Raw genomic sequence first — 24,642 nt, 5'->3', positions numbered from 1 at the left:
CTCTGGATCCGCTGTGTCAGCCCCACTTCTGTGTGTGTTTCTTCCACCAGTTTCTGCTCCTGAAGCTGCCCCAAAGCACATATGCCATTTCAGGCCAGCAGGGGCACAGGCATCAATGTGGGTGGCAGCTGGCGCCCGCATAACCAGAGGTGGCTTTGGTAGGGCAGTACACAGGCCCACTGGGGCATTGGCTTTAAAGCTGCCAAATTTAGGAAGCAAGCCAACTGCAGACCCTAAGTACAATTATCCCAGAGAAAATTATGTTCCCAGAACCTAGTGCTTGTTGCCAAAGCCCAAAGCAAAGACTTATTTGTGTCTGAAGAGGGAAAGAATGGAGAAAATTTTGATTCAATACACCAAATAGTATGGTTAGTCTACGTCAGTTGACCAGTGTTTACAACCTGGGAGTTTAAACTCCATTGGAAAAAAAAAAATTTCTAGCAAGAGGGTAAGTTTGGCACCATGCCTTAACATACTTAGGGGAGAAAGCCACCTATATATACTGTATCCCCTTTCAAAAGTGGCATTTTAAGAAATGCTATGCTCTTACTAATGTTTTTGTAATGATGCAGTCCCGGGCACTGAGTTTTATTATGGAACCTTCATTCCTCATCCAACATATTCAGTCGTCTTCATTTCTAATTTTCCCTTTGGGCCACTCAATGTTGGGATGAGTGTGGCTCTGTCCAGGGTCATACTTGGCATTCTCGAGTGAACAGGCATTTTCTCTATTCTTTTCTTTTCTTTTCTTTTCTTCTCTTTTCTTTTCTTTCCCTTCCTTCCTTCCTTCCTTCGCCCCCTGCCCCCCCTTTTCTTTCTTTTCCCCGGGCTCCAGTATTTATTGTTCCAGGAAGTTAACTGGAAGGTAAGCTAAAAAGAATTTTGCTGGGAAGACTTGCACAACATTTACACAAACCCATTTCCTAGAATGTGCTCTGAGAAAAGAAGACTGCATGGGAGAATAAGTAAGAGAAACATTTCATTTGCCTCTCTGTGTAGGAGTGAACAGGCATTTTCAATGCTGTGCTACAGTGACTCTGTGCAGAAGCCTTTGAAACTTGCTTCTAGGGGTGGTTTCTCTTTCATTCCCCATGTCTGCTTCAGCTGGAAGATCAAAGCTGGTTCTGATAACTGGACTCCTAGAACCCTAGTGAAAATCATTCTTCTACTGTAGGCTGCTCCTTAATACAATAAGCTGTGCAGTTTGGGTCCTGGGCATCTAAAGCTATGTTAAAAGCATGTATAATTGATGGATCATGTATAGAGTAGCCAGCTAAATATTCTCAGTTAAAGTATTCTCAGCTAAATATGAATTTCTGATAAACAGATATGTCTGAGCATATCCCAAATACTGTATGAGATGTATTTAAATACTAAATTTTTGTTGTTTTTTATTTGAAATTCAGATTTAATTGGGCATCCTGTATTTACATTTGCTCAGTCTGGCAACCCAAATCTTGAGCTAACTGGACACCATGTGGTGGGGATGACTCTTCAACCCAAGGACAGGCACTTAAGCCAAAGGTTGTCCCTTCCACACTTTCTTCCTTGGCACTGAATGGAAGATGCCTTTTGGAGCAAACTGGTCTGCTTAGCTAGGTGCTGCTTAGCTAGGCTTGGAAACCACATCAAGCTGGAATCTCACTAGTGTCCTGTGGCATAGGTGGAATGCAGCTCCCTTGCAGTTTAAGAGCACTAAATATTGTTCCCACCACCAATGCCTTAGGAGGTCTGACCCCACCTCAGTCTTTCCTGAAGACCCTTGTTTCACTGAGAATCAAGGTCATGCTGCACCAGCCTTAGCATTAAACCCTTCCCATGAAGATGGTGGACTAGGACAATGCAGGGTTCCTGTCTCTGCACAACTAGGGCACCTACCAGGCACTGGTGGGGGGCCACAGACACCTAAGGGGACAGGAGAAACCCCTGAGCAACCAGCTGCACCACAGCTTGCAGGATCTAGGTACCCAGGCCAGGGGTTGGGCCTGAGCTCCAGCAGTGGGAGCGCCAAGTCCCAACCACTGGACTGACAGAGAAACTCAGACCCCAGGGAATATTAATCAGAGCAAGGTCTCCCAGAGGTCCTCATCTTGGCACCAAGACCTGGCTTTACCCAACTGCCTGCAAACTACAGTGCTGGAGGCCTCAGGCCAAACAGCCAGTAAGACAGGAATAAAGCCCCACCCATCAAAAAAATAAGATGACAAAATATATATATATGTAACAGATGAAGGAGCAAGGTAAAAACCTACAAGACCAAATAAATGAAGAGGAAATACCAACCTACCTGAAAAAGAATTCAGAGTAATGATAGTAAAGGTGATCCAAAATCTCAGAAGTAGAATGGAGGCATGGATTGAGAAATTACAAAAATGTTTAACAAAGACCTAGAAGAACAAAAGAAGAAACAAACACTGACGAACAACACAAAAACTGAAATGAAAAATACACTAGAAGGGATCAATAGTAGAATAACTAAGGCAGAAGAGCAAATAAGTGAGCTGGAAGATAGAATGGTGCAAATAACTGCTGAGGAGCAGAATAAAGAAAAAAGAATGAAAAGAATTCAGAGACCTCTGGGACAATATTAAACACACCAACATTCGAATTATAGGGGTCCCAGAAGAAGAAGAGAAAGAGTAAGGGTCTGAGAAAATATTTGAAGAGATTATAGTCAAAAACGTCCCTAACATGGGCAAGGAAATAGCCACCCAAGTCCAGGAAGCACAGTCCCATACAGTATAAAGCCAAGGAGAAACATACCAAGACACATATTAATCAAACTAACAAATATTAAATTCAAAGAAAAAATATTAAAAACAGCAAGGAAAAAGCAACAAATAACATACAAGGGAATCCCCATAAAGTTATCAGCTGATTTTTCACTAGAAAAATCACTCTCTGCAGGCCAGAAGAGAGTGGCAGGATATATTTAAACTGATGAAAGGGAAAAACTTACAGCCAAGCTTACTCTACCCAGCAAGGATCTCATTCAGATTCAATGGAGAAATCAAAAGCTTTACAGACAAGCAAAAGCTGAGAGAATTCAGCACCACCAAACCAGCTTTACAACAAACGCTAAAGGAACTTCTCTAGGTGGGAAACACAAAAGAAGAAGAAAACATACAAAAACAAACGCAAATCAATTAAGAAAATGGTAATAGGAACATACATATCGATAATCGCCTTGAATATAAATGGATTAAATGCTCCAACCAAAAGACACAGACTGGCTGAATGGATAAAGAAACAAGACCCTTATATATGCTGTCTACAAGAGACCCATTTCAGACCTAGGGACACATACAGACTGAAAGTGAGGGGATGGAAAAAGATATTCCATTCAAATGGAAATCAAAAGAAAGCTGGAGGACTTCCCTGGTGGCGCAGTGGTTGAGAGTCCGCCTGCCGTTGCAGGAGACACGGGTTCGTGCCCCGGTCCGGGAAGATCCCACATGCCGTGGAGTGGCTGGGCCCATGAGCCATGGCTGCTGAGCCTGTGTGTCCGGAGCCTGTGCTCCGCAACGGGAGAGGCCACAACAGTGAGAGGCCCGCGTACCGCAAAAACAAAAACAAACAAACAAAAAGCTGGAGTACCAATACTCATATCAGATAAAATATAAAGACTGTTATAAGGGACAAGGAAAGATATTACATAATGACCAAAGGATCAATCCAAGAAGAAGACATAACAATTGTAAATATATAAGCACCCAGCATAGTTGCACCTCTATACATAAGGCAAATGCTAACAACCATAGAAGGGGAAATCGACAGTAACAATAATAGTGGGGAACTTTAACACCCCACTTACACCAATGGATAGATCATGTAGACAGAAAATAAGTAAGGAAACACAAGCCTTAAATGACACATTAGACCAGATAGACTTAATTGTTATTTATAGGACATTCCATCTGAAAGCAGCAGAATACACTTTCTTCTCAAGTGCACACAGAACGTCCTCCAGGGTCGATCACATCTTGGATCACACATCAAGACTCAGTAAATTTAAGAAAATTGAAGACATATCAAGCATCTTTTCTGACAGCAACACTATGAGATTAGAAATTAATTACAGGAAAAGAACTGTAAAAAACACAAACACATGGAGGATAAACAATATGTTACTAAATAATGGATCACTGAAGAAATGAAAGAAGAAATGTAAAAATAGCTAGAAACAAATGACAACGAAAACATGTTGACCCAAAACCTAAGGGATGCAGCAAAAGCAGTTCTAAGGGAGAAGTTTATAGCAATACAATCCTACCTCAAGAAAGAAGAAAAATCTCAAATAAACAATCTAACTGCACACCTAAAGCAACTAGACAAAGAAGAACAAAGAAAACCCGAAGTTAGTAGAAGGAAAGAAATCATAAAGTTCAGAGCAGAAATAAATGAAATAGAAATGAAGAAAAGAATAGCAAAGGTCAATAAAACAAAAAGTTGGTTCTTTGAGAAGATAAACAAAATTGATAAACCTTTAGCCAGACTAATCAAGAAAAAAAAGAGAGGACTCAAATCAATAAAATTAGAAATGAAAAAGGAGAAATTACAACTGACACCACAGAAATACAAAGGATCATAGGAGACTACTACAAGCAACTATATGCCAATAAAATGGACAACCTGGAAGAAACAGACAAATTCTTGGAAAGGTACAACTTTCCAAGATTGAACCAGGAAGAAGTAGAAAACTTAAACAGACCAATTACAAGTAATGAAATTGGAACTGTAATTAAAAATCTTCCAACAAACAGAAGTCCAGGACCAGATGGCTTCACAGGTGAATTCTATCAAACATATAGAGAAGCATTAACACCTACCCTTCTCAAACTCTTCCAAAAAATTGCAGAGGGAGGAACATTCCCAAACTCATTCTACGAGGCCACCATCACCCTGATACCAAAATCAGACAAAGATATCACACACAAAAAAGAAAATTACAGACCAATAGCACTGATGAACATAGACACAAAAATCCTCAACAGAATACTAGCAAACAGAATCCAACAACACATCAGAAAGATTATACACCCTGATCCAGTGGGATTTATCCCAGGGTTGCAAGGATTCTTCAACATATGCAAATCAGTCAATGTGATACAGCATATTAACAAATTAAAGAATAAAAACCATATGATCATCTCAATAGATGCAGATCTCAATAGATGCAGAAAAAGCGTTTGACAAAATTCAATACCCATTTATGATAAAAACTCTCCAGAAATTGGGCATAGATGGAACCTACAAGGCCATATATGACAAACCCACAGCAAACATCATTCTCAATGGTGGAAAATCCAAAAGCATTTCTTCTAAGATCAGGAACAAAACAAGGATGTCCACTATCACCACTGTTATTCAACAAAGTATTGGAAGTCCTAGCCATGGCTATCAGAGAAGAAAAAGAAATAAAAGTAGTACAAATTGGAAAAGAAGAAGAAAAACTGTTACTGTTTGCAGATGACATGATACTATATATAGAAAATCCTATAGATGCCACCAGAAAACTACTAGAACTAATCAATGAATTTGGTAAGGTTGCAGGGTAAAAAATTAATGCACAGAAATCTCTTGCATTCCTATACACTAACAATGAAAGATCAGAAAGAGAAATTAAGGAAACAGTGCCATTTACCATCACCACAAAGAGAATAAAATACCTAGGAATAAACCTACCTAAGGAGGCAAAAGACCTGTATGCAAAAAACTATAAGACACTGATGAAACAAATCAAAGACGACACAAACAGATGGAGAGATATACCTTGTTCTTGGATTGGAAGAATCAATATTGTGAAAATGACTATACTACCCAAAGCAATCTACAGATTCAGATTCAGTGCAATCCCTATCAAATTACCAATGACGTTTTTCACAGAATTAGAACAAAAAATTTCACAATTTTTATGGAAACACAAAAGACCCCGAATAGCCAAAGCAATCTTGAGAAAGTAAAACAGAGCTGGAGGAATCAGGCTCCCTGACTTCAGACTATACTACAAAGCTATAGTAATCAAGACAGTATGGTACTGGCACAAAAACAGAAATACAGATCGGTGGAACAGGATAAAAAGCCCAGAGATAAACCCATGCACATATGGTCACCTAATCTATGACAAAGGAGGCAGGAATATACAATGGAGAAAAGACAGTCTCTTCAATAGTTGGTGCTGGGCAAACTGAGCAGCTACATGTAAAAGAATGAAATTAGAGCACTCCTTAACACCATGCACAAAAATAAACTCAAAATGGATTAAATACCTAAATGTAAGGCCAGACACTGTAGAACTCTTAGAGGAAAAAAGGAAAAACTCTCTATGACATAAATCACAGCAAGATCTTTTTTTTTTGATGATTTTTAAATTTTGCATTCCATATATTATCCAGTCTCACATGCTCACAGGATCAGCAATTACAATAGCCACCTTGTCTCCCAGGTCTGAAAATGGCAAGACAGCCACAGCTGCAGCCAAAGGCAATGCACTGATGTGCTCACGAAACAAAAAATTGCACAATTTTCCTTCATTTTTCTTAAACTAATGGCTGACGCTAAGGCTCACTGCTGGAGAACGGAAACCATTTTCTTCTTCATGCCTCAAGCTAAAATGTTAAACTTATCGGACAGGGCGGACAAGGTCTCTTCAATAATTAATTGCACACACACACGAAAAATCCTTTATGTTGCATAAATATTTTGTTACACAGGGTACAAAAATACTTTCACTTTTTGGTTGGTTTTGAAGTTTGGAAATAATGAGGAGCCATGGCGAGGGTGGGGTGCGCCGTGGAGAGGTAAGCGAAATTGGGCAGAGAAAGGGTTTTCCTAATGGCTGTTGGCCCATCTGAGAGGGAGGAAGCAGAGGACCCCGATTTGAAATGACCAAGAAAACGCTGTCTTGGCTGGTTGGTCCTTCCTGTTCAGCCTGGAAGTGTGTGGATGATGGAGGGCACCAGCCGCCGGGTGGAACTGGCTGCAAGGCTTGATCCTCGCTGAAGCAGGGTGGGTGCAGGAGAGGGGGTGAGGGGAGAGGGGCAGGGAATGATGAACCATTAGTGGGCAGGACTTGTTGCTATGGTGACAAAATGTGAGAACAAACTGTACACACATATATACCAGTTTAAGTGTCTTAATTCATGCCAGGAAAACATGCAAAATTAAACGCCTCATTTCTTTGAGGCGGGGCTATGGAAACAAATTTGGACTGAGGGTCAGGCCTTGCTGAGTCCCAATGAGACCTCCGAGCTGGGTCTGGGTGTCCTGGTGAGAAGGCCCCTGAATCCTGCCGTGAGGCCTTGGAGAGGGGCTTTGGGGCAGGACAGGGCTGAGGAAAAGGAGAGAAAGGAAACAAAACAGTCCACTGAGTCGGGCTTAAAACTCAGTCTTTGGAGGGAAGCAGCAGCTCTGCACGGGCCGCCTGGGGGCAGTGGAAGCTCAGGGTGGCTTCCTCCCCACTGGGGTGGGGGCTTCGAGTTGTGGTGACCAGACTGAAGAACTAACAGAACTGACGATATTTCAATTCTTGCTGGGTGGTATCGGAGGAAGGGTACCAGTGCACCTGAGCATGTAGGGCGGCAGCGGCAGCAGCAGTGGTGGCTGGGTAGGTACACGTAGCATGTGAGATGGCTGGGGTCATCTCTGTGGTGTACAGAGGGTAGGGGGCCCAGGCATCTAGGGATGCGGGAATCAGAGTGGCCCCCATCAGGTCATAGGGGTATTGTGCGATGAAGTGTGCTCCTAGGGCAGGGTGAGCATTGGTGGGATTTGGTGTAGCCATTAGCTTGTTCTTGGCCATCTTGGTGTTGGCTTTGGCAAACTCTCGCCTCAGGGTCTGCGGGTTCTCGGGGTCAAAGCGAATACCATTCAATGCATTCTTGGCTGCTTCTGTTCCTGCCCGGCTGTCAAAGATCACAGAACCAACAGGCTGTCTCCATGTGAGCTTGACCAGGGACACTTCATACCCCTGAATGGCCTGAAAAGCAGGTAGAGTTCTCTGGGTTTAATATGCACAGGGAGCCCACGTCCGGACCTCCTCCTCCTCCGGGGTGCCGCTGGAGCCCGAGCCCGTGCTAGTGCTGTGCTCGCCGCCTGGCTTCGGGCTGCTCATGCTGCGGGGGTGGAGCAGAGGTGGGAAGGGGCGAGGGGAGCTGGGCGCTTCGGGGTGAGGGGCTGGGGGGTGTGGCCTCAGCGTCAGACTGGGTCACATCAAGTTTGGCGGGTGCAGGAGGTGGGGAGGGGGTGAGGCACTGGGAACCGGAACCCACAGCACGATCTTTTACGACCCACCTCCTAGAGCAATGAAAATAAAAATAAGTGAATATGACATAAGTTAATTTAAAAGCTTTTGCACAGAAAAGGAAACCATAAACAAGATGAAAAGACAACCCTCAGAATGAGAGAAAATATTTGCAAACGAAGCAATGGACAAAGGATTAATCTCCAAAATATACAAGCAGCTCATGCAGCTCAATACCCAAAAAAACCAAACAAGCCAATCAAAAAATGGGCAGAAGACCTAAATAGACATTTCACCAAAAAGACATACATATGGCCAAGAGGCACATGAAAAGCTGCTCAACATCACTAATCATTAGAGAAATGCAAATGAAAACTACAATGAGGTGTCACCTCACACTGGTCAGAAGGGCCATCATCAAAAAATCTAGAAACAATAAATGCCGGAGAGGGTGTGGAGAAAAGGGAACCCTCCTGCACTGTTGGTGGGAATGTAAGTTGATACAGCCACTGTGGAGAACAGTATGGAAGTTCCTTAAAAATCTAAAAATAGAACTACCATATGACCCAGCAATCCCACTACTGGACGTATACCCAGAGAAAACCATAATTCAAAAAGACACATGCACCTCAATGTTCATTGCAGCACTATTTACAATAGCCAGGACATGGGAACAAGTTAAATGTCCATCAAAGATGAATGGATAAAGAAGATGTGGTACCTATATATGATGGAATATTACTCAGCCATAAAAAGAAATGAGATTGGGTCATTTGCAGAGATGTGGATGGACCTAGAGTCTGTCATACAGAATGAAGAAAGAAAGAGAAAAACAGATATCGTATATTAACACATATATGTGGAATGTGGATAAATGGTACAGATGAACCTATTTGCAGGGCAGGAATAGAAATACAGATGTAGAGAACGGACGTGCAGACACAGGGGTGGAAGCGGAGGGCGGGATGAACTGGGAGATTAGATTTGACATAAATACACTACCATGTGTAAAACAGAGAGCTAGTGGGAACCTGCTGTATAGAGCAGGGAGCTCAGCACGGTGTTCTGTGACAACCTAGATGGGTGGGATGGGTGGGGAGGGAGGTCCACGAGGGAGGGGCTATATGTGTACATCTGGCTGATTCACTTCACTGTACAGCAGAAACTAACACAACACTGTAAAGCAACTCGACCCCAATAAAAACAAACGAAAAGAGAAAAACCCCTTCCTGTCACAGAAGCCTCCACAGCACCGTCTGGCTCAGGCTCACCAGCCCACACAGCAGCCGCATTAGGGAATCTCAGCCCTGACTGATGCTGTACAACTGCTCGTCTGCATAAAAAGCGTCCCTTGTGTGTGGATGAAACCACTCCAAGTGCAGTAACCCGCAACAGGGTGATGCCACTTGACAGCCTCTTGAAGAACTTGAGTGTTAAACATCTCACTCAGTCTGTACTAACATTGACCTAATAGGACTTCCAGAGTCAGAACAGAAAGGAAAGGAAAAAGTATGAATTCACTCTAGAAGAAATAGAAGTTCAAGTTCCGTACACGTATGCAAGAAATGCTCAATTTCATTTATAAATTTTTTTTAAACTAAAGGAAGGAGATAGAGTTTGAGGCCTATATATCTGGCAAAAATTAAAAGATTTATAGCACTTGATGTCATCAAGGGTGAGAGAAAATGGCTATTATCATATGGTCTTGGTGAGGGTAAATTTGTATGGCCTTGTGGAATGGTAAAAATTGCATAAAAGTAGTACTTTATAATAAAGGAAAATTACAAGAGTCCAAATGTCAATGACTAGGGAGTAATGATAATGGCACAGTCTTAGGGAAAGTGGGATGAGAGCGATGAGTATGTAATGACAAGGAAATGCCTGTGATACGTGTGTATTCCCATTTCATTGCTTAGTTTATCTGGATTTATAGACAACTAGATAGATTGATAGATAATATATGTTCCACTTGGCTGATAAGTTACCTAGAGTACTGAGGACAAGTAAAAGCAGTCTTGCCCAAATTTCAACCAAATGTAAGTCCCAATCAGCTCGAATCCTGCAAGTCAGTTTCTTAATGATAACATAGGACAATTTGGGGGGTCATGGGCCACCCATCCTTCTACTCTTGGTCTTCCTTGAATAGGGAACAATTCACTGCGAGTCTGAGCTCTTTCCCACAGGAGGTGAGGTAACCAGGTTTGGTGGGGCCTGAATGTATACAATCTGACGGTCTCCTCATTCAAAAATTAAAATATCTTGTGCAAGTGTTTAAAATCATATGGCCATGTGAATCCACTGCCCTGGCACCTCCCAGGACCCGGGCAGAGACAGAGACCTGAGAGGCCCAGAGTTCAAGGGTGTGGCTGGAGCTCAGTCAAAGGGGAGCCCAGTCTGGGAGCATCCTCCAGGTGCGCAGTTAGGTGGCCAGCACTCAGCTGCGACACCCCTCCGTGGGGAAAGGGAGAGCTTGATCCCCACCCCAAGCCAGGTCAGGGTGGCTCTGTGGAGAACGCTTGAAGAGACTCTGGGGGTGTCTGCTTCCCAGTTGGAAGAGTCTGAAGGCAGGAGGCGTCCGGGGCAGACTGCGTGGCTCCTGGACGGTGGAGGCTGCAGTGGGCAGTAGTCTGCACTCTCGCTGCCTGGGGAATTCGAGTTCCCCGGGATGCTTGGCGGGCAATTGAGCATGTGCCATCTTGAAAGGCCCACAACCAGGGGCCTTTCAGGCCGGACGAGGAGACCTTGAGAAAGAGGCGGGGTATTGTGCTGGGCAAGCGGGAAACAGGACGAAGATGGAAGGGGCCAGCCAGAGAGCGCCAGGAAATAATACAGGGCAGAGGCCCCTACTGGGCATCTCTGCAGAGTTTACTAAGATGCCCCAGAAGAGCCAGCGTCTGGAGGTCTGCCTGACAGAGGGCAACACGCTGCTGCAGAGAGAACTGTAAACAGCACCGTCTGGATGAAGAGGACTTTGCCTTTTTCCTCTAACCCGTCTCCTCCTTCCTTGTCCCGCCTCCACTTAGGAGAGCATGAGTGAGGGGAGGAGAAATGTGAGGCCAGCAGGAGTATTAGTGAAGGTGCCGCCCCACTGCGGGTTCCGCAGCCCAGCTTCGGGCCGAAGAGCAGGAGAGGCTCGCGGCTGGAGGCGAGGCTGAAGCTTTTACGTTATACTGGACTGGACTAACAGTGTCTGGAAATGTGGCCGTTCTCACGGCCAAGAGTGAGCTGAAAAGCAGGGAAATGAGTCGTCACTGATGAGCAGAGCAAAGGGAGGTCACAGAGAGTTGGTTTAAAGGCAGTGGTGAGAAAAATAGAGTTTCCTGATTGTACCCTCATTCTGTTCAGCCCACTAAGTCAGTCAGTTACACAGAATATAGTGCTCATTCGATTAAAAAAAAATCTTGTAAGACTGGTTATGATGGAGGATGCGCCCACTTTATCATAGTAACATTGCACTAAGACATGGTGATTCGTAACAGAACTTGCAGCTCACGATCATGACACATGGTCCCCTCAACTCACATTCATAGTCTGGACCACCGTCAACAAAATATTTACAAAGTTCCCTTTCATTCATTCCCTTGATTCCTATCTTTCCATCTTTTCCTAAGAAAGGCAACCAGAATTTATAATCATAATTGACACTGATTTCTTTATGGTTTGCTTTCAGCTGAATGACATGGGTGAGACTGAGGGTCTCTAGGGCAACAGAAACGTGTGATTGCAGGCTCTGGTGCTGGCCAAAACTTCAGGAGAACAGTCCCAAATATTGTTACCAACATATATAATTTCCAAATATCTATAAACATTTAAAACGCAGGAATAGATTCTGCCTTCCTTTTAGCAGAGTTTACATAAACTTCCCCATTTAGTAACAATGTGCCTTGACTCTCTTAAAATTTTCTTACATTTTGCTTTTCATACCACTGTGAAATGATTTCAGCATCCACCCAAGTAGATGCCATTTTCTGAAGCTGATATATTTGTCCCCCTTCAGTGCCACCCCCAAAACATCTAAAGACATCACTGTTCCCTGCCAAGACACTTTCATCCAGCAAATAATCGTTTGCATAATTTTTAAGAGCCAGTCTGGACATTAGAGATATAATAGCAACAAGACAAAGTTCTTGCTTTTATGGAACTTCCATTATAGTGGACAGTTAATCACGATAAATTGAGAGATAATAGTAGTCAGTACTCTCCAGAGAAACAGAACCAATATGACAGATAGGTAGATAGATAAATAATTAGGAATTGGCTTATGGAATTATGGAGGCTGGCAGCTCCAAAATTTGCAGAGCCGATGTCCCAGTTTGAGTCTGAAGACCAGTAGGTTGCTGTAGAACCAGGAAGAGCTTATGTTCCAGTTTGGAGGTCATCAGGCAGGAGAATTCTCTCTTATGTAAAGAAGGATCAACTTTATTAGAATCTTCAACTGATTGAATGAGGCCCACCCATGTTATAAAGAGCAATCTGCTTTATTTAATCTACCAATTTAAATGTTAGTCTCATCCAAAAATTCCCCCACAGAAACACCCAGAATAATGTGCGACCAAATATCTGAGCACCTCATGACCCAGTCAAATTGACACATAAAATTAAGCATCACAAGAGATAAAAAGTTGAAAAATAAAATGTTTCATGACTCTTAGGCTACAGAGAAATTAAAGCTGTGACCTTCTCACATGGTGATATGAGAAAAAGTGACCGGGGAAGGGAAGAGATTAAAATAGGTATGTGTTTAAGTTACAGTACTGTTCCAGACTTTAAATACATTAGCATTCAAATGCCATCCTGTGGCTGATGATTCACGTCAGGTTTTATTTGTTTCGTGTCATTCATCTCACATCTGTTAAAATCTGTTGGACTGTCTGTTGGAGTCAATGGAGTTGCTGTCTTAAGCCCCCAGGGTTTTTGCTCATATTTCACATGTATTAGTAGTAGTAATTCCATGCTCGATGGGTTCAGGGTACAGCCATGCCAGCTTTACTCCAGGATCAAATGCCGTCTTTGGTTATAATGGATTTAATTCAAGCACACTATAAAATAAAATATTCATGGTCAGTGTACATAAGGATGCCATAACAGAAATATTTACACACTTAAACTGACATACAGAATCACTTTACAACCCTTATGTTTAGTGCAACAATAACATCATTACACAGAATAAACAGGACTGAATCATTTCCCAAATTCTGGGCCTCCGTAAATAGCAGTCTGCATTCTTGGCCCAGTGTTATAATCTTTGCTTTGTAACTTTATGCAATCTAATAAAAGACTTATGATAAAAATGGTCTTGGGCATGGCCCATAACCCATGATTTGTCTTTAAGACACATTGTCATTATTGTGTAGGCCAAATCTTTACATTCTTTTCACACCCAACTACCCCCCACCACCTGCATTGTTCAGAAGGCCCACTAAAGTCAAGAGAATTAATTGCTAGCTTTCTCTTTAATATATAAATGTATCAAATCAACACTTTGTACACCTTACACTTACACAATACTATATGTCAATTAAATCTCAAAAATAAATTTTTTAAATTCTATAAATTAAAAAGTTTATTAAATAACGAAATTACACTAAAGATTATGTATAAAATAAGTAAAAAGTACATACAAGTCCAACAATTTAAATGCCTATGTATATTAGTTTCCTATTGCTCTGTAGCACATTACCACAAGAAACATCCTTTTACTAGCTCCCAGTTCTGTATGGAAGTCCAGCATGGTGGGACAGGGTTCTCTGCTGAGGGTATCACAGGATGAGGTCAAGGTCATGGCTGGGCTGAATTCTCATTGGCAGCTCTGGGGAAGAATCAGCTTCCAAGCTCATCCTTGTTGGCAGAATTGTGTTCCTTGCAGCTGTAGGGTTTAAGTCCTCACTTCTTTAACGTGTGGCCCCTCTATCTTCAGGACAACAGTGGCATGTCAGTCAAATCCTTCTCATGCTTTGAATCTCTTACTTCCTGCTCTGCATCTAGCTGGAGAAAATGCTTTGCTTTTAAAGAGTTTAAGTGATCAGGTTTGACCCCCCAGACACCCTCCCTTTGGATGAAGTCAAAATCAACTGATTAGTAACCTTAACTATGTCTGTAAAATCCCTTCTGCAATATTCAGTGACATAATCACAGGTGTAACACTAGGGACAGAGATCACTGGGGCCATCTTAGAGTCATTCTTACCACACCTTGTAGCCAGCACCCAGGTAAAAAGGTGGAAACACTGTCAGTCCTCTGTGAGTGCCTCCCTGATCTTAACCCTTTCCTACAATCCTGAATTCTGGTTCTAGCCTCCCCTTGCTTTTCTTTCCCCCTCATCACATTTGCATGTGACATGAAGCAGTAGCATTCAATAATAAGTACATAACTGCAAACTAGATCTAGATGAAATAACATGAAACTAACCTCTTGAGTTTTGCATCTATATGGATGCAAGCAGGTGTAGTTCATAAGTGTCTATTACTGATTATAAGAATAGACCACAATTACTATTATTATTTTTTTTTGCAGTACGCAGGCCTCTCACTGTTGTGGCCTCTCCTGTTGCGGAGCACAGGCTCCGGACGCGCAGGCTCAGCGGCCATGGCTCACAGGCCCACCTTGGATCATTTTCCTTTTCCCTGAAAAACATCTATTAGAATTTCTTACAGTGGGGGCCCCTCTATTTTTACCCAACAATCTTATGTCAGTTTGACTGAAAAGGCTTTATTGACCCTTATTCTTGAAAGATAATTTTTGTAGGTACACAACTCTGGTTGACAGTTTCTTTCTCTTATCACATTAAATATATTTTACCACAGTCTCTGGATTTCCACGTAGCTATTAGGAAGTAGGAAGTCAACTGACAGTTGAGTTGCATTCATTGGTGGTTAATATGTTACTTCTCTCTGCCTACAGTTACCAAGACAGTGGTACTGGAATAAAGATAGACAAATCACTAGAACAGATTAAAGAGTCCAGAAATAAATCCACACAAATACAGACAACCAATTTTCAATAAAGATGCAGACGCAATTTAGTGGTAAAGGATGATCTTTTCAACAAATTGTGCCAGAACAATTGGATACCCACGTGCTAAAAAAAACAAAAAACATTTTCACCCATACCTTGCACAATATACAAAAATTAACTCAAAATGGACCAGAGATCTAAATGGAAAGCCTAAAGTTACAAAACTTTTAGAAAAACTATAGGAGGAAATGTATATGGCCTTAGGTTAGGCAAAGATTTCTTAAATATGATACCAAAAGTACAATCTGCATAAGTACAAATTGATAAATGGGGTTTCAGCAAAATTGAAAACAACTTCTCTTCAAAATACACTCTTAGCATAAAAACACATGCTACAGATTGGGAGAAAATATTTACAGATTATATATCTGATAAAAGACTTGTACCTAGAATATATAAAGAACTATCAAAACTCAATAATAAAAAAAAACCTTGACTATAAAAATGACATAAGACTTCAACAGACACTTCAACAAAGAAGATGGCAAATAGATACATGAAAAGATGCTCATTAGTTATTAGGGAAATGCCGATTAAAACTACAAGATACCATTACTCACCTACTAAAATGGTTAAAATTAAAAAGATGAATGGGTAAAGAAATTGTGCTAGATCCATGCAATGGAATACCATCTGCCAATAAAAAGGAATGGCCTATTGATACATGCAACATCATGAATGAAAGAAGCCAAAATTACATGGTATGATTACATGGATATAAAACTCTAGAAAATAGAAACAAATGTATTGGGACAAGAAGCAGATCCATGGTTGCTGAGGGTGATGGGGAGAATCAGAAGGGAAGGGTTACAATGGAGCCGGAGAAAACTGGGGAGTGCGACTGTGTTGGTTAGCTTGACTGTGGTTAGGGTTTCCTAGGTGTATAAATATATCAAAACTGATCAAATTGTTTACTTTATACACGTCCAGTTAAATGTATAACAATTTTACCTGAGTAAGGCATTCAAAAAACAATAGAAAGCAATTTACTGTGAATTTTATGAATTAAAAAATACCAAACAAATTATTTGCCAGCTGCCTGGGCACCTGCAAGTAGAGGCACATCACAGAAGAGAGTTGCCACAATTGTTTTGCTAGTCAAACTCAGGTGAACACAATTAAATAAATAAAAAGTTTCATGCATAGTCTTTTATTTATTTTACTTGTTTGCTTATGTATTTATCATAGTGTTATGAAGAGTCACAGTTGCCTGGCCAGCTGCAGAACTATAACTCTGATCATCACTTCTACCCATTTCTTTCCCTGGCCCTTAAACCCTGCCTCAAAATACCAACCACTCTGCATTTTCTATTTAGCATCCTCTTGATGTCTTAGAATACTTTAATCTAACATGACTAAAAAAAAAATTGTTTAGTTCTAAATGTCCTTTGAGCTTAAAAAAAAAGGGTGGGGGGCAGGTATTATGCTCATAGCAGCACTATTCACAATAGCCAAGAGGTGAAAGCAATCCAAGTGTCCACTGTCGGGAATGGATAAACAAAATGTGATATATACATATAGTGGAATATTATTCAGCCTTAAGAAAGAAGGAAATTCTAACACATGCTACAACATGGATGAAACTTGAGGTCATTATGTTAGGTGCAACAAGCCAGTCACAAAAATACAATTACTGTATCATTCCACTTGTGTGATGTATCAAATTCACATAAACAGAAAGTAAAAGGGTGGTTACCAGGGGCTGGGAGGAGGGGCACAAGGGGAGTTGTTATTTAATGGGTATAATTTCAGATTTGCAAGATGAAAAAGTTCTGGAGATCTGTTTCACAACAATATCAATATGCTTACTACTGAACTTTACACTTAAAAGTGGTTAAGATGGTAAATTTTATGTTATGGGTCTTTTACCATAAAATTAATGCAAAAAGGTTATCAGGCTAAATGTAGCCTTTTTTCCCGCTGAACACTACTAAACTATAATTCATGTTGCTGTATGTTGTAGTTATTTTTACTGTTGTAAGATATTATTTTCCTTCTTTCTACTTTCTTTGGTTTATTTTGGTGGTTTATATTGCCTCACTCATTTTCAGCATTTTTTTTTAATTTATGCATTGATGGCTATAATTTTTCCTCAATATATGTTTTAGTGTAATATAGCTAATATACCACATGTTTTAGTATGAATTATTTCTGTTATTTGCAGAACATGTTCTAAGTTACATTAAGACTTCTTCTTTGACCCATGGGTTATTATTTTTATTACCTAAAAATTATCAAAAGTATACTTTTTAAATTACAAACACATTAGGATTTTCTAATAACCTTTGGGTTTCCAGCTCAATTCATTGTGTTCAGAGAACCACAATATGTGGGTCATTTTTCAAATGTTCATGTGATTGAAAAGAACGTCATTCTTCTTTTTTTTTTATTTTGGAGTATAGTTACGTTGTGTTAGTTTCAGGTGTACAGCAAAGTGAATTAGTTATACACGTATCCACCCTTTTTTAGATTCCTTTCCCATATAGATCATTACAGAGAACTGAGTAGAGTTCCCTGTGCTATACAGTAGGTTTTTATTAGTTATCTATTTTATATATATTAGCGTGTATATGTCAATTATTTTCTAATTTTGTTCACAACTTTAAGCCATGAGCTTTTTAGAAGTATAGATTGTTTAAATTTCCAAATAATGAAAAACTTCAGTTTCTTGTTTTGGAATTCCTCAAATGTTTCCTTCTTAATAAGGGCACCAGTCACTGTTTTTAGGGCCAGTTAATACCTGTTCTTTGAAATTTGCTGAAATTTGCTTTACAGCTTAGAAAATAATGAATTTTTATAACATTATATGTGTCTATCAAATCAAGCTTAATTGTGTCATTCAAATCTATATTTTCTTCTTACATCAACAAGAGATGTTTGGTAAATTCTCTACCATGACATTGGATCTGCCAATATCTTCTTATAGTTTTATAAGTTTTTGAATATTCAAATTAATTTATTAGGTGTATACATGTGTGAAATTTTTATATCTTCTTATGAACTGAAATACTATTGTATAGTAAACCTCTATATCCCTAATGATGCTTTTTGTTTTAAAGTTTTTAATATTTTTTATATTAATACAGTCACACCAGCTTTCATTTAATTAGCATTTACCTAACATACATTTTCCATCCTTTTACTTTCCAACTCTCTATAGCTTTATGTAGGTCTGTCTTACAAATCAGTATACGGCTGGATTTTTAAAAATCTACTCTATCACTCTCTCTTTTTTCATTGGCAAGTTTAGTTCATTTATATTAACTGTGATTATCATCTTACTTTTTTACATTCAATTTCCCTCCTTTTGCTATATTCTTTTTCCTTACTGTTTTTTAAAATTTGATATCTGTATCACTCTCTGTATAGTTTTGTGGGGCTGTCATAATAATAAAGTACCACAAACTGGATGGCTTAAAACAACAGAAAAATACCGTTTAACAGTTCTAGAGGCTAGAAGTCTGAAACCAAGGTGTTGGCAGGGCTCTGCTCCCTCTGGAGGCCCTGAGGGAGAATCTTCCTTGCCTCTCACCTGCCTCTGGCAGTTCCTGTTTGTAGTTGCATCACTCCAATCTGTGTGTCATTTTCACATGGCCTTCCTCCCTGCATGTCTGTGTCTCTGCATCCAAATGTTTCCTTTTTTCTTTTTTTTTCTTGGCCATGCCACACAGCTTGCACGATCTTAGTTCATCTGTGAAAGCACGGAGTCATAACTATCGACCGCCAGGGAATTCCGCAAATGTTTCCTTCTTAATAAGGGCACCAGTCACTGTTTTTAAGGCCCATCCTAATCTAGTATGACCCTCATCTTGACTTGAGTACACGTACAAAGACCCTATTTCCAAATAAGGTCGCGTTCACAGGTTACTGGGGGGTTAGGTCTTGAACTATCTTTCTGGAGACAAATTCAACCCACAACACCCTCCTTTCAAGATTAGAACTTTAAACACATTTTCATCTTCCTTTCTTTCCCTTTATACCCTGTCATCTTGGTCTTGTGATATTTCTTAACATTTAGATCCTGGGCTGTTATGTACACAATTTCTCTCTTCATTTTGCTTATCTTTTTACTTTTATTCTGTTTTATTATATTGTGGGTTTTTTTTACACAGTTATTTGATCATTCTAACTTTCCATATCTATTTGTAGCATTTCCTAGATTTGTTCCTCTTCACATTTGAAGGCTTGCTTGAAAACCGTTTGTGGATCTTTGTGTAGTGACCCTTTTGAAGCCTTGTATGTCTGAGATTGTTTCATTTAGCTCTGACATACACATGGCAATTTCAAAGGATATAAAATTCTAGACTAAAAGTTTTGTGCTTCAACCCATTGAAACATTACTGTCTTCCTGCATCTGTTTCTAATGGGAAGAAGAAGAACATCATTTGTTTGAAGGTCACATGTTTTTCTTTTTTGAAATTTTAGGAGGCTTTGTAATCTGAAGTCTTTCTCATTTCTTCAATTCTGGGAAAAATTCTACATCGTTTCTTCACATATTTTCTTCATTATTATTTTTCTCTCCTTCTAGAATCAATTATAGTCGACGTTAGCACTCTGTCCTCCATATAGCTTAGCTTTTTTTCTATGGTTTTATTTCTTTTCTATTTTGTATTTCTTTGTCCTCTCCTGCTTTCTTCTTGCGAGAGTTTTTCAATCTGTTTAACTCATCAGCTGGTTCTTGTATTATTTATGCCAGTATGTTCTTATTTCAAATTATTTTCTTTTTCATACTTGGTATTTATATTAGGTTCTTTTTATGTTTTTGTGCCTATATTGTCCATTTATATTTTTTCACATATGTATTAAATTTGTTTATTTATTTTTTGGCTGCACTGCACAGCTTGTGGGTTCTTAGTTCCCCAACGGGGGATTTAACCTGCGCCCTCTGCAGTGAAAGCATGGAGTCCTAACCACTGGATGCCAGGGAAGTCCCTTAAGTTTATTTAAATATCTTGGTCCATTTGTTTCTAATACTCCCAGGGATCTCTGGTTTGTTATTTTTCTTTTGAGATAATTACACTCCACAAATCTATCATTATTTTAGCTAATGAAGTCATACTCCCCAGGGGTATCTAATAATGGATGATAGGAAAGGGCCCAAAAACGTGCAGGAGCCCACACCCTGGCTCTAACATCCTGAGTACAAGGAGTAAGCAGGGATGAGCCTTAGAGTGGAAAGTCCCAGGAGTCATAAAACAAGTTAATCACCCACTTCTGTCACCAAGCAGCACCTCAGGTCAGGACTCGTGCATGTTGATGCCCAGATCAACAGCCCAGACCAATTAAATCAGAACCCCTGGGGATCTTGAGGTGGGGAAACTAATCCATTTCAGACTTCTGGCACCAGAACTATAAAAGAATAAATGTGTGTTGTTTTAAGCCACAAGTTTGTGGTCATTTGCTACAGCAGCAACAGGAAACTAATACAGCTCAGCTTTCCCTTTTTACTTCAGTCACAAGCGTATATCAATTTTTGTAATTAAAAAATAATAAAAAGGAAAAGGGATTATTTCTGATTATTAAAATTATCTTTGTTTCCTGTGAGATTTTTTAACATGTATGCATTACATGTTCAAAAATAAAATATTTACATTAAAAAATAAGCTGAAGGATGCAGATTTCTGTTGTTATCCATGGACCACGCAGCAGTCTGACATGTCCAGGAGGAATGTGGGTGTCATGGGCCAAACAGCCCAGGAACCTTGCCTTTGGCAACTTCATTTTTTATGTTATTGTTTGTTTCATTTGTTTGGTTTCCTGGAACCGTGTTCCTGGTGGAAATATAGTATCTCAGAGGTGTATAATGACCTACCAAGGAGACAGCGTTGTGATTTCAGTGTGTTACCTTGCAGCATTGTTAACCAGCCATATTACCAACAACTTTAATAATGACAAAAAAAACAACAACCTTAGTGAGTATCAGCTTTCTGTGTGATGAGGGTATTCACAGCTACTCTCTCCTTTACTAGTGTTGGTCCAAAGGTGTGGAAATAAACCCAAGTAAATCTGACCCAGTTTCTTCTTTGTTCTATTTTTTATCTTGACAACCCAAGCCCCTGAAGACTGGGACATCCCCAGTGCCTTAGACCCTGCCCTTACAGTGTTGCCCCCCCCATCCCAACCCCACCACCACTTCCAGAATGTCCTTTTTATACTCCCAGAAACACTGTACTGCTTTCCCAGAAAAGGAAGAGACCCAGGACTCTCCATGCCTTCCTTCACTTGGTCCAAACTGTAATGTATGCAGCAAGAATTCCATGATGTTTGTACAAGGTAGTTGGCATTTTCCTAAATTCAAGACTTGTCTTCTTTTACTCTCCACTCCCCAATTTTGTTTCTTTAGTCTTTTTTTTTTTTTTTTTGGGTCAAGAATGGGAATCAGTAGTATGTAACCTTGCTCTTATGTGTTCATATTCCTTGGTTAGCTAAATTTTCTAATTTTCCTAAAATGACTGTGTATAGTTTAATTTTTGAGAGTGGTTTTTGGGTCAAGAATGGGAATCAGTAATATGTAAGCTTGCTCTTATGTGTTCATATTCCTTGGTTATCTAAATTTTCTAATTTTCCTAAAATGACTCTGTATAGTTTAATTTAAAAATAAGTTTCACCTAAATTTATTTTTAAATTAATGTCATTAAATTTTATCCTAGTGTTTTCCAATCAATCAATTAAATCTTGCAACAAATATTTGCGCTTATAAAATGTTCTGGGATGACATCAGCTAAGTTGCAATTGTCTGTTTAAATCGAGCTTCTATTGTTCCTTTTACTATGACAGTTATATGAGCCAACCAGAATGTACCTCTGCTCAGGAGAATATAGGCAAAAATGATACATTAATAAGTTTTAATTTTACTCTGAGGCATTCTTTTTGAGTTTCAATCCAAAACTATTATAAACAGGATAAAAACATCAGCATTTAGATTAATAGCAGGATTTGTGTAAAACATTTCCTTAATTATAATCTACTTAAATGTGTGTGTGTGTGTGCTGTTTAAGCGATTTTTTTGTGTGGTACGTGGGCCTCTCACTGTTGTGGCCTCTGCCGTTGCGGAACACAGGCTCCGGACGCACAGGCTCAGCGGCCATGGCTCACGGGCCCAGCCGCTCCGCGGCATGTGGGATCTTCCTGGACTGGGGCAGGAAGCCGTGTCCCCTGCATCGGCAGGCGGACTCCCAACCACTGTGCCACCAGGGAAGTCCTGTTTAAGTGATTTTTGTTGTTATTGGTTTCCAGAGAGAATCCCTTACTTGTGTTTCTTATATGACAATTTTGTGTTTCTGGGATGCAGAGTTGAAAAATATGGTGGCAGTTGTTCTGAAACACTTGTCTTCTTATTTTGCTCTTTTAAATTTTGCAGTCAAGCAATAATTCTCTTTTAGAAATAGGTCTTCAAAAAAACTTAAATCTCAGTAAATCATGCAGAAGTAGAAGTTGACAAGACTGGAGGAAGTTCAGTGAATCTTGAAGGAAAAGTTTCAAAAGATAAAAGCAAGTAAATACTGCGAGGGTGTTTACTTCTTCTTGAAACTTAGAAAGACCTGAGCCATATAAGTGCTACATGAACCCAAGATGCTGGATTTTTTCACTTTTCTGCTTTTTGAGAGACTGGAGACAAAGCCCACCTATAACCATAGCAAGAGCTCTCGGAGCCAAGGTGGAGCTTTATCATTTCAAAAAAGACCAATTTTGATTATAAGAGCCTACACATGACTCAAACCAAAAACCTTCATACTCTAGAGACTCAAAAACATCCTAGAACTAGTCCCATTTTGACCAAAATAATAATAACAACAACAACAGCAGCAGCAGCAGGAGAAATAAACCATAGTATCAAGGTATGATGCCAGTAAGGTAACTCATGTAACGTAAATGAAGAAAAGGAAGTAGAAAAAAGGAACTAGTCACTATGTGCAAAAACTGGGCCATCCTGGGAAGTTGAGACAGTCCTATTTGCAATAAAATGTTCAAGAGTTGGTAATATAGCAATGTAATCTGTGGCTCTATTCCTCAGGAAGTATTTCAAAACTGAGATTATCTCTTAGATCCAGAGGTGGAGAGGAGAAACAGAGGAACAACAGCAATAACATCAAAAACCCAAAACCAAAAACAATGATGGTATAAGTAGAAAACAAATCATAAAATGGTAGCTATGCATACAACTATATTAATAATTGCATTTCATGTAAATATACCAAAATATTCTAACTAAAAAGAGATTGTCAGATATGATCTTTTTTTAAAAAACGAAACAGTTATATGCTGTCTACAAGAGACACACTTTAAATTTGACGCTAGATTGAAAGTAAATGGATGGAAAGAAGTATTCCATGAAATAAAAAGCTGCTGTGTCTATGATATCAAAGTAGACTTCAAGAAAAAGAGAATTTTATCATTTTACAATGATAAAAGGGTTGATTAATCGGGAAGGCAAAATTCTAAATGTGTATGCACTTAATTTTGAAATACACATTTGGAATTTTGTCTTCCTAATTAATCAAAGCAAAAATTGAGAGAACTAAATGGAGAAATAGAGTAACTCACAATTGTAATTGGAGAATTTAACCCCATTCTCAGTGATTGATAGAACAACTAGACTAAAACTCCTTAGAAGTATAGAAGACACCTGAACTATACTATTAATCACTTTTATCTAAATTGATATTTCAGAGCTCTATTCTCAATACATGGAAAGTTTGCTAAAATAGAGCATATGTGCTGGTACATAAAATAAAGTTCAATAAATTCCAAAAGATTGAAATTTTACACAAAATATTCTCTGTCCACAATAGAATTAAATTGGAAATTAATTACAAAAATATATCTAAAATGTCTCCATATATTTGGAAATTAATACACATCTGAATAATATATGGAATGTATAAGTATCCTTTCTTCCTCTGTCTAGCTGTCACAGTTCTTCTTTTATGAGATAAGCACTGTTGCCAGTTTCTCATAAATTCTTCTGGAGGTAGTCTATGCATTTTCAAACACTTATATATACCCTTCTTTATACAAATGCCAGCATACACTATGTTGCAACTTGTTTCCTTCATTTAACAAAGGAAGTCTTTCTATAATTAGTATATTTAAAGATGCCTCATTTGTTACAGTGTATGGTTAAACCATATTTTATTTAACCAGTTCTCCATTGATGGTCATTTGTGTTGTTTCCAATGTTTTGCTTCTATACAGGGGTGGAATTGCTAAGGTCAAAGGGTAAGTGTATTTCAATACATGATTGAAAATTCCACACCACCTTCTCTAAAGTTGCACCAATTTATCCTCCAACCAAGAACATGTGAGTGTGAAAAAAGAAACAGACTCACAGATATAGAGAACAAACTAGTGGTTACCAATGGGGAGAGGGAAGGGGGGAGAGG

At 39.5% G+C, this 24,642-nt stretch overlaps 1 long non-coding RNA gene and 1 pseudogene across 1 annotated transcript in view; one reads left to right on the top strand and one right to left on the bottom strand.

Moving 5' to 3' along the window:
* Positions 1–24,642, top strand: part of LOC149749930 (uncharacterized) — a 68,930-nt gene that overhangs the window by 18,687 nt on the left and 25,601 nt on the right. The window lies entirely within an intron of this gene.
* LOC111177970 (RNA-binding protein with multiple splicing 2 pseudogene) lies at positions 6,823–9,199 on the bottom strand (annotated as a pseudogene).

Source organism: Delphinapterus leucas, chromosome 2 (genome assembly GCF_059928025.1).
Source record: "Delphinapterus leucas isolate spDelLeu-1000000601 "Yukka" chromosome 2, BTC_Dleu_Yukka2, whole genome shotgun sequence".
Lineage (NCBI taxonomy): Eukaryota > Metazoa > Chordata > Mammalia > Artiodactyla > Monodontidae > Delphinapterus > Delphinapterus leucas.
Note: the sequence above shows the minus strand (reverse complement) of the source record. Positions and strands in the feature narration are given on the sequence as shown.